Below are 11,395 nucleotides of genomic sequence, written 5' to 3'. Positions count from 1 at the left end.
CCTCCTGACGCAGAGAGGTCCCAGCTGACATGGGAGCTAGCTGAGCATCTACATGTGTCAGGCCCAACCTGGTTTCTGGCGCCTATGTCCTTCCTCAGTTTTCTACCCTTTCCTTTTCCTTGGCCTATATATGTGACCCTCTGACCTGCACATATAGGCCCAGCCCTGTTCCAGGTCCCTGGGACATTCTAGAGATGCAAGAGGCATTTAATAGATCCAACCTGATGGTCTAGGGCTCCACATAAAGTCAACTTTGCTGCTCATACTTCCTGACTCTATGCCCCTGTCCTGAAAACTAGAACCTATCTTATTCTCAAATCCTGGGGCCTTCTCTCCTTCCCCACCCCAGGGACCTCAGGACTTATAATTGGACTTCTGCTTTGGAATCTATTCCTAAATTTCTTCTCTGGTATTCCACCCACTCGTTTCCTGTTAGGAATGAGAAACCTTGAGCTCTAGGCCTAGATCTGACACAAACTTGCTGTTTCACTTTTGCAAAGTCACTTTTACTCTCTGGCACTTGATTCCTCACCTGTAAAACATGGTGGTTGGGAAGATGATTATTAACTCAGCAGGCTTGAACACGAGTTATGCAGGCTCCTCAGCAACGTGGACTAGATGGGATGGGCCCCAGGAGTTAACTGGTCCTGGCAGGGGCTCTAAAGCTCTGGTGAGTTGTAGCCAGGTTGGGGCAAGGCTCGTGACTGCAGGGATCCATCCAGTGTTAGAGTGCAGCTGTGGAACGTGAGGTAGAGACAGGCACAGAATCTTGGTTTTCAACACTCAGGCCATGGAACACACAAACACAGCCAGGGGCTGGGAGTTGTAGAGCAGGGTTGGGCCCCACTGTGGGAGGGTGTCGGCCAGAGCAGACAGGGACTTGTAACCACAACCAGAACCCAAGATGAGAGGACTTGGGCTCAGGGCAACACTCAGTTTCAGGGGGCAATGGAAAGTCCCCCCTTCGGGGGGACTGAGGCTGAAAAAGGCAAGTGTATGGACTGAATCAACATAGCTGGCAGGTTGAGGCTAGGAGGCCATGGGGGTTATTTCTAGCTTCCTAGTTTTTGTTTTTTGATAAAAACAACGAGATTCTTTCTGGACAACTATACCAGCTAGTGCATTGAAATTGCTTAGGTCCTCCTCTTTCTGTTCAAATCTGCCCTAGAATAGGGTTAATCTTGCCTGGGAGGAAGATGGATTGCTGATACCAGATCTCTCCAGGCCAGATATTCCAGGGTTCTTTGAACAGTCTCAGATATGTCAGGAGGGGTCGAATGAGGACAGTCCATAGCACCCTTCATGCTCACAGTGAATCTAGGCCAGTGCATACCTGGATTGGGCCCCTTTGTATCATGTGTGTTGGATCAGTCCTTGAACAGAACACTACGCATACTTGTGGGATTCACACTAGTGTGGGGGAGAGAAATCACAGTGTCTGACACGTGGTAGGCCATCAACATATGTTGCTTAAATGAATGAAAAATCAAAGTTGAGTAAAATGAACAGGAAAGACTGATGACTGGGAGAAAGGATAGAATAACAGCGATCCTGGGAAATAGTCCTACTGCCCTCATGTGATCCTTACTATCAACAACTGAGTCTTAACCTTTCTCCTATAATAAGAAAAATAATTCTCAAAACACATTTTCAGATTATAGATTGCCAGACCCAGGGAGACGTTCCTACCCTTGACCCAGTAATCCTACTCTTGGGATTCCATCATAAGGAAATAATTCAACCAAAACAAAAATCTAAGTGCACAAAGGTATTTATGACAACATTATCTGAGACAGCAGAAAAATGGAAACAGCTCACATGGCCAACAATAAGGGACAGGCTGAGTAAATTTTGGTACTTCTACTCAATGGAATATTCTGAAACAATTAAAAAGATCACTGTGAAGATTATGTACCAAACACATAATAAATAACTTTATAAAAAAGAAGCATGCAAAATGCTACATACATTATTAGTGCAAATGTGTTGCATGCTGTTCCTCATGTCAATCAATTTATTTTGTACAATTTCCTATTGCTGTGGTTAAATTCCAAAAAGAATGTAAAAGGTACTTCAGAATATCTAAGGTTCCCTACCTTTCCTCTGATTTAAAAATGATACATGTTAGAATCCTGGGAAGATGGCAGGATTGGGGCAGCATAGACTTGAATCTTCCTGAATCATCATATGAAAACAGAGCAACTGGTTAACCAAATTAAAAACCTAGCAACGACATTTACAACAAAACTAAGTGACAAATTACAAGCACTGACAACCATGATGTGTTATGGGCATCTGTGCAAGAGAGAGCAGAGGGAAGCCACAGGGCATCTGATGGACCTGAACAATTATGAGAGAGTATCAGACATGATGCAAGGTACATAAGGTCAATTTGAGAGCAGCTGCTAAAACTGGAAGGACTTTGCCCACTCCAATCAAGGATGAGAACAAAGGGCTTTAGGGTAAGGCCTAAAGGTACAAGGCACTCTAGCCTCTTTGAACATGAACTCTTGAAACTGAGTAACCTGGGTGCCACTTAAAGACAGGGCCCCACACTTTGGAAAATTTCTATCAGAGGAATAAAAACTGATAAGATAGGGTAAAAAAAAAAACCAAACTAAGCCATTGTTTTAAACAACATCTTTAAAGTACTAAAAGGAACATCTGTCAATCTAAAATTCTCTATCCATGAAAAATGTCCTTTAAAATGGCTTAGGGGCACCTCAGTGGCTCAGTCGGTTAAGCCTCTGCCTTCGGTCATGATCCTGGAGTCCCAGGATGGAGCCCAGCATCTCTCTCTCTCTCTCTCTCTCTCAAATAACTAATAAAGTCTTTAGAAAAATAAATAAATAGGGGCCCCTGGGTGGCTCAGATGGTTAAGCGTCTGCCTTTGGCTCAGGTCATGATCCCAGGGTCCTGGGTTTTAGAAAATAATTTTCCCTCATTTTAACATTTTATTAAAAGATAATTCACTGTTTAAAAATAATAACACTGTAGCATGGTGCTTATAACTTATATAGAAATAAAATGTCTGACCACAATAACACAAGGGATGGGATGGGGAAATAGAAGCATACGGTTGTAAGATCAATGTTATACATGAAGTAGTATATTATTTGAAGGTAGACTGTGATAGGATAAATATGTATATATTTATCTTAAGCAACCACTTAAAACCAGACAACTCAAAGGCAAAAACCAAAAATAAAACAAAAGGCAAAAACCAAACAAATCTCCAAATAATTGTAGCTTAAAAACTCCAAGTAAGTGAAGATAAAATGGAATACTGAAAAAGCTATCAAGTATTCAAAAAGACGTGAGGAAAATAAACAAAAAAAGGGACAACAAAGAACAAATGGGACAAATAGAAAACAACAAGATGATAAATTTAAGCCCATGCATTTAGAAGTACTCATAAATGGTTCAGACACTCCAGTCAAAAACAGAAAAAGATATATACTATAGAAAATAGTAAATACAAAAAGATATTTACTATATATACTTATATATATATATATACTATATATACTTATATATACTTATAAGAAAACTGGAGTAACTGTATTAATATCAAAGAAGGTAGACTTCACGACAAGAACTATTACTATGGATAGTAAGGGACACTTCCTAATGATGAAATGGTCAGTTCAACATGAAGACATAATTCTAAATATGTATATACCCAATAAGAGAGCTTCAAAATATATGAAGTAGAAACTGACAAAAATGAAAGGATAAACACGCCATTCTCGGTTGTTTATGTGACAGATCAGTAAGAATACAGAAAATTTGAATACCATCCACCTATTGGACTTATCTGACATTTATAAAACATTAACACCCCACAACAACAGACACATATTCTTTGCAAGTGCAGGTGGAACATTAACCAAGACAGAACACATTATGAGTCATAAAGTAAGTCTCAATAAATTTAGAAGAACTGAAATCGCAGAGAGTACATTCTCTAAAAATGAATTAAATTAGGAGTCAATAACAAAAAGATAACTAGAAAATCCAAATATTTGGAAATTAAATGACACTCTTCTAAATAATCCACAGGTCAAAGAAGGGAAATTATAAGATATTTTGAATTGAATGATGATGAAAACACGACAATCAAAATTGGTGGTATGTAGCTAAAGTAGTGCTTTTAAATATATTTTAGCTTTAAATGTTGATATTAGAGAATAAAGATCTAAAAATCAGTGATCTAAGCTTCCATCATAAAAAAAAAACTAGAAAATGAAGAGCAAATTGATCATAAAATAAGTAGAAGGAAATAATTGAGACAATTGGTGGAAGCCAACGAAATAGAACACAGAAAAATGATAGAGAGTAAATGAATTAAAAGCTTGTTTTTTGAAAAGATCAGTAAAATTGATAAACCTCTAACAAGAGCAATGAGAGAGATACAAATTACCAGCATTAAGAATGAAAGAGGAGATATCATTATGGATCCTACAGATTTATTTGTTTATTTTTAAATTTTATTTATTTATTTTTTAATAGGTGAAAACAGGTATTTTATTTTATTTTATTTTTAGGTAGGCTCCACACCCAGCATGGAGCCCAATGTGGGACTTGAACTCACACCCCTGAGATCAAGACCTGAGTTGAGATCAAGCATCAGACACTCAACTGACTGAGCCACCCAGGTGCCCCAGATCCTATAGATTAAAAAAAAATTAATAAGAGAATCTTATAAACAACTTTATGCTAATGGATGAATTCTATCAGATATTTAGAATGAAGTAATACTAATTGTATATAAGCTCATTAAAAAAAGTGGAGGAGGAAAACTACCCAACTTGGGGCACCCGGGTGGCTCAGTAAGTTAAGCATCTGCCTTCGGCTCAGGTCATGGTCCTGGGGTCCTGGGATCGAGTCCTGCATCAGGCTCCTGCTCAGCTGGGAGCCAGCTTCTCACCCTCCCACTCCCCCTGCTTGTGCTCTCTCTCTCTGTCAAATAAATAAATAAATAATCTTTAAAAAAAAACAAACCAAAACAAACAAAAAAACTACCCAACTCATTTTAGGAAGTCAGTGTTATCTTGATACCAAAACCAGACAGAGATAAAAAAAAAAACAAACCAAAAAACCCTTAAGAACAATGTCTCTCTTGAACAGAGATAAAAAATATTCTTAGCATCCCAGCAAACTGAAACCAACAGAATATGAAAGTGATAGCATGTCATGACCAAGTGGGGTTTATCCCAGGAAATGGGAGGTTGACTTAACAGAAAATCCCTCAGTATCTGAAGATCAGTTAACCATTCACATATTTCACCCAGTTTTGCATAGTTTTATTTTTCATATTAAAAGTTTAAATGATCTGGAATTTATTTGGGTGTATGGTGGCAGGTGAGAATATGACTTTTTTGCCAGTTATTTTTCCTATTTGTTGAATAAGTTGACATTTTCCATTAATTTCTTTTCTCTTCTTTCCTTCCTTCCTCCCTCCCTCCCTCTCTTTCTTCCTCTTTCTCTCTTTCTTTCTTTCCAACTGTATTAGTCTCTTTTTATTCTTTTGGTAATCTCTTCCAGAGTTAACTACTTCCCATTTGTAGGTGATGAACTGTGTGAGGAATCCACTTTAAATGTTGGCACAGCTATGAGCATGGCCCTTGCCTTTACTTGAACTCAGAATTAAGATTTTTGGTTCTTGTTTTATATATTCCAGTCCCAGAAGTAGTTTTAACTGCAGGAGTTATCTGCAGGTCTTATGCTTTCTAGCAGCAGTCTCCAACCAGGCTCTAGCTTCTCCAGGACACTACACAGGGTGGATGTAAAAATGTATGAAACTAAGAGGCATTCTCTCAAATGAGTTTAAATGCATTTTATTTTTAGACAACCTATGTGACATGCTTTTTTCTTAACAAAAATGCCTTTGCCCCAAATAAATCAAGGTCAAAATAAATGAAGAGCTGAAGATGACAGCAGTCCCATTTGTCTAAGTCCTGGTGTTGTGTGGATGAAGAGTAGCAGTCAGTTATGACAACAGGTGATACATCCAAAGTAATGGCCAAATTGTTAACATTTTTTCTATTTCTAAACCATCCTTAAAGAAAATCATGTATGGGGCTGCGTGGGTGGCTGAGTCCCTTAAGTGATGGTGGGACTCTTGATTTTAGCTCAGGTGATGGTGTCAGGACTGTGGGATCGGACCCCCCCTCAGACCCCACGCTCAGTGGGGAGTCTGCTTGAGATTCTCTCTCTCCTCTTCCCTCTGCCCCTCTACCCTGCTCTCTCTCAAATCAATAAATACATCTTAAAAAAAAAAGAAAGAAAATCATATATGGGGTCACTCCATCCTCAAGGTAGTCCAGCAGAGCAACTATGCCATCTAGATTCATGTTCTCTCCAATAAAGAACTGGTAGTTTTCGAAATTAGCGAGGCTGTGCTTGTTGTGTTCTGCAGTTCCTGTCATAGAAGCCTCTGTTCTTCAAGTTTGCCTTTGATTGATTACATCTTTGATGTAGTGCCTGTAGGCTTCTTTTGTGGAGCTGGTTTCCTGAAAGGGATGGTTCGGGACAATATCAACAGCAGTGATGACTGCGCTTTCGGTACTTTCAACCTCGGAGCCTTCAGCAGAGGCATTTCCACCAACTAACAAGTTATCAGTGTTACCCTCTGTCCTACTGACCAACTTTCCCCTCCACCTCCAGGCACCGCCGAACACGATCTCCCAAGATCTTATAGTTGTCTGAGGACATCTCCTCCTGGCTGATGAGGTCACGCTAGAGGATCTCGAGAGCGGCTGGAGAGAGGAGAGCAGCGCTAGCTTAGCAGGAGCCGGGAGCTCTGAGCCAGGGCGGTGCAGCCAGAGACGCACTGGAGGGGGGGAGGGGGGTGGGTGGTGGGTGGGGCGGTGGCGGGGGGAGGGGCGGAAGAGCTCCCCATTAATTTCTGATGTGTCCTTTATCATATCCAAAATTAGTAATTTGCATGTTTGTCAGTACTTTCGCCATTACGAAGTTTTGTAATGTTTAATAATAGTTTAAAATTATTTTCTATCTGGCAAAACAAAGAATCTTCAATACTCTTCTTGTAAACATTTCCCCCAGCTCTTCTTTCTTTATATTAAATGTATTTATGAATAGGTAATATACTTACTTGGCTTAAAACTCAAATCATAGAAAAGGGTATACAGATACAATAAATGTTGCTAGTTGTTGTTTTTTTTTTAAGATTTTATTTATTTATTTGACAGAGAGAGAGATAGCAAGAGCAGGAACACAAGCAGGGGGAGTGGCAGAGGGAGAAGCAGGCTTCCCGCTGAGCAGGGAGCCCGAGGCAGGACTGGATCCCAGGACCCTGGGACCATGACCTGAGCTGAAGGCAGACGCTTAAGGACTGAGCCACCCAGGTGCCCTGTTTTTTTGTTTTGTTTTGTTTTTAAAGGTTTATTTATTTATTTGAGAGAGAGAGAGCAGGGGGAGGGACAGAGAGAGGGGGACAGAGAAACCCAATCTGTGCTGAGCTCAGAGCCCTACCCCTGGCTGGATCTCATGACTCTGAGATCATGACCTCAGCAGAAAACAAGAGGCCATCGCTCAATTGACTGTGACATCCAGGTGCACCAATTGCTAGGTTTTTGTTGTTGTTTTTGTGCATTTATTCATAGATATTTTACGCATAGATTAGTAAATATGTAAATATAATTTTTCGTGCTTAAAAAAATATATATATATATACACACAATTGGTTGCAAACTATGCACAGTCTTATGTACTTTGCATTTTCACTTATTGCATCTTGGGGGGACGCCTGGGTGGCTCAGTCGGTTAAGCGTTCTGCCTTGGGCTCAGGTCATGATTCAAGAGTCCCAGGATTGAGCCCAGCATCAGGTTCCCTGCTCAGCGGGGAGTCTGCTTTTCCCTCTCCTTTTAACCCTCCCTCCCCTGGTCGTGCTCTCTCTCAAATAAATTAATTAAATCTTTAAAAACAAACAAACAAAAACACATTGTATCTTGGAATTCATTCTATTTCAGGACATAAAACTTCCTTATCATTTTTTACAGCTGCATAATATACCATTGAGTGGATACCATAATTTACTGAACAATTTCCTATTGATAGATTTCTTTCCTTTTTCTTATGTGATAACAATAAATAAGAGTAACAATGCAACACATTTTTTTACATATATACAAGGATATCTGCAGGATAAATTCCTAGAAAAGGAATTTCTGGATTAAAAGGCATGTGCACTTACAATTTTTAAGTATTATCACAGAGTATTGCTCTCCATTAGAGGCTGTAGCAATATATAATACCATTAGCAGTGTATGAGGGTAACTGTTTACCCACACTCTTATCAGTGACATGTTTTCAAAGTTTTTGAATGTTAATATTCTAGAGGTTAAAAAAGTTTACATTTTACATAGTGTATTATTTTAACTCACATTTCTTTTATTATGAGTGCTTTTTAAAAAGCTCTACTTAGAGATGCCTGGGTGGCTCAGTTGGTCGAGTGTCTGCCTTTGGCTCAGGTCATGATCCCTGGGTCCTGAGATTGAGCCCCACATTGGGCTTCCCACTCAGTGGGGAGTCTGCATCTCCCTCTCCCTCTGCCCCTCCCCTCGCCTCTTCCCCTCCTGCCTTGTTTGTGCTGTCTCCCTCCCTCAAAGAAATAAATAAAATCTTAAAAAAAAAAAAAAGCTCTTTTTAACTATTGTTTCATTTCTGGAAGTTATCTTGGAATTTTAGTATATAGCATTGATAACTAAGGTATAGCCTTGATAGATAATGACAGTTTCGCCTTAGCACCTTTTGTTTTTGTTTTATGCCTTCCTTTATTGCATTAGCTTTAATTCCTAGAATAATATTAAATAATAATGGTGAGACTGAGCATCCTTTTTTGGTTACTGATTTTAATGGAGCAGTCTCTAGTATTTCAATTTTATTGCTGCTCTTCATTATGTTAAGAGATTATCCTACTCTTCCTACAAGTAAAGGTTAAAAAAAAACCAAAAAACAGAAATGGATGTAGAATTCTAGCAAATGCTTTTCAGAATCTAGATTTGGGTGATTTACTTTTCTTATTGATGAACTGTATAATTGTAATACATTTCTGAATGCCAAATGATTTCTACATTGCTAAAATAAACCCTGTTTGGCTACCATGGATGATTTTTTAATGTCCTTTAATCCAGTTTGTTCAGGTTTTCTCAAAAATTTTCTGTCCACATTTAAAAGTTAGGCACTGTTGTTTCTTTTTGTGTATATACTGTTCTTGACAGGTTTTGTTATTAGGGTTATGATGACCTCATAAAATGAACCAGGCAGCCTTTCTTCTTTGCTTTTTTGCCTAAATTCCTCTCTGTTCTCCTGGCTGGCGAGAACAGGGCTGGCCTGTATTCAGAGCTACTCCAGGACGCTGGCGACCTCTAGCATGTTCTGGGCCCTCTTCTTGACTTTCAGTGCTGTTGTCTCTGGCATCTTTCTGCTTCCCCTTTTCCTTCAGGCTGACTTCCCAGTGAGCTCCCCTAGCATCTGAGCTTCAACCTGAGCTGCCCTCTGTGTGAACCCAGAGGAGGGGATTTCCTTGGCAGATGGTGGTTCTCCATGGGCTCCTCCCACTTCCTCCTGGAGCTCTCTCCCAGCTGCACTCAGAGCTCTCTCCTGAGCTTCTGCTGCCAGCTCTCTGCTGCCCTCACCTGCCCTCTGGCCACGATGTCTGTCCTTGTCATGGCTTCCTGCAGCCAGAGGTGTGGAGAATGGGACTCACTTTCACAAGTTCAGTGTTCACAGATGTCTTGAAGTCCTTGGGAATTCTCCAGAGCAACTGGTTTGAAGGGGATGTTGTAGTGAGGCAATGAGTTGTTCTGGCTGCCTCTGAAGAAAATGCTAGAATAGACCCAAATGGCTCTGCCCTTATGGGGGAAACACAAATCACATTTATACCAAAGGGCACCTCTGAGGAGATCTGGTGTGCTGTGGCAGGACATGAATCCCAGAATGAGGAAGTGGTCACATTTAGTCTGGACCTTTGTCCAACATGAATATGGTGTCCCCAGAGACAGATGTGGCCCAAGAGGTGTCTATGACTTACACCTCTACGCTCGCACCTCCCCCCCCCCCCACGCTGCTTCCCTGTCCTTTCCTGCCACCTGAGACAATTTGTATGTCCAGGCTTTCTGTTCAGCTGTCAGCTGTGAACGACACCAGGTGGTGAGGCCTGAGCTAGGCAGTGAATTGTCTGGCTCAGGCTGACACTTTTCTTGCCATTCGCCCCTGATGCCATCTAAGGCCAAGGCCATGGGGAGGCACTTTTGTAAGTGTGTTGTTTGTCACTCTTTAATCTCATTTAGTGGTTAAGAGTATTGCATCTTGAGTCAGGCAGATTTGGGTTTGAATCCTGGGTATGTCACTTACTAGCTGTGTGATCCTGGACAAGTAATGTGACTTCCCTGAGCCATTTTTCCTCCTCTTTTTTTTTTTTAAGATTTTATTTATTTATTTGACAGAGAGAGACAGCAGAAGAGGGAACACAAGCAGGGGGAGTGGGAGAGGGAGAAACAGACTTCCCGCTGAGCAGGGAGCCCGATGTGGGGCTTGATCCCAGGACCCGGGGATCATGACCTGAGCCGAAGGCAGACGCTTAATGACTGAGCCACTCAGGCACCCTCCTCATCTTTTAAAATAGGAAAATAACAGATATACTTGTTAGATTGCTGTGAGATAATAATGCATATAAAGCATTTGGCCTAATGCCTAACCTAGTAAATATTCTGTGTATGTTACTTATGCTACTTCTTTATTCTTTAAAAAAATTTTTTTTTGATTTATTGATTTATAATCTCTATACCCAATGTGGGGCTTGAACTCATGAACCCGAGGTCAAGAGTCACATGCTCTTCTGACTGAGCCGGTCAGGCGCCCCTTTTCTGATTATTACTGTATCTCTCCTATGCATCAAGGTAACTTCTTAGCTGACATTCAAGACTCTCTATGATCAGTTTTCAGGCTGTCTTTCCAGCCTTACCTCCACTGCTCTATTGCACTTATTCTGTCAGTCAGCCGAAGTTTCACCTCCTTGCTTTTGTTCATGCTGTTCCCTTAAACTAACCTCTTCCCCTCTCGTCATCATGTGTTGAGAATCTTCCCGAATATCAAGACCCAAGTTAAATACCACCTAACCCAAGAAGAGTTCCTGGCTGCCCCATTCAGAGGTTCTCTCTGCCTCCTCCTGGGTCATTACCATTGTAACTGTTTTCAGTCAAGAACCAGGAGATGAGATTGGCACCTGAGCATAAAACCTAATGACAAAGTTCATGTGACAAATGTCCTGAGTTTCTGTGGATGTGCCCGTCCTGGAAAGTTGATCTCTGAATGCCTTGGGCCTTAGAGGCACTGTTGGAGCCAGAATTTCTCCCCTGGAGGGGCTAG

At 40.7% G+C, this 11,395-nt stretch overlaps 1 pseudogene; it reads right to left on the bottom strand.

The window, feature by feature from the left end:
- Positions 1 to 5,992: 5,992 nt before the first annotated feature.
- On the bottom strand, positions 5,993 to 6,972 carry LOC118547586 (translationally-controlled tumor protein-like; annotated as a pseudogene).
- Positions 6,973 to 11,395: the final 4,423 nt, after the last annotated feature.

Source organism: Halichoerus grypus, chromosome 11 (assembly GCF_964656455.1).
Source record: "Halichoerus grypus chromosome 11, mHalGry1.hap1.1, whole genome shotgun sequence".
NCBI classification, from domain to species: domain Eukaryota; kingdom Metazoa; phylum Chordata; class Mammalia; order Carnivora; family Phocidae; genus Halichoerus; species Halichoerus grypus.
The sequence above is the reverse complement of the archived record's forward strand: the minus strand, read 5'-3'. Positions and strand labels throughout refer to the sequence as shown.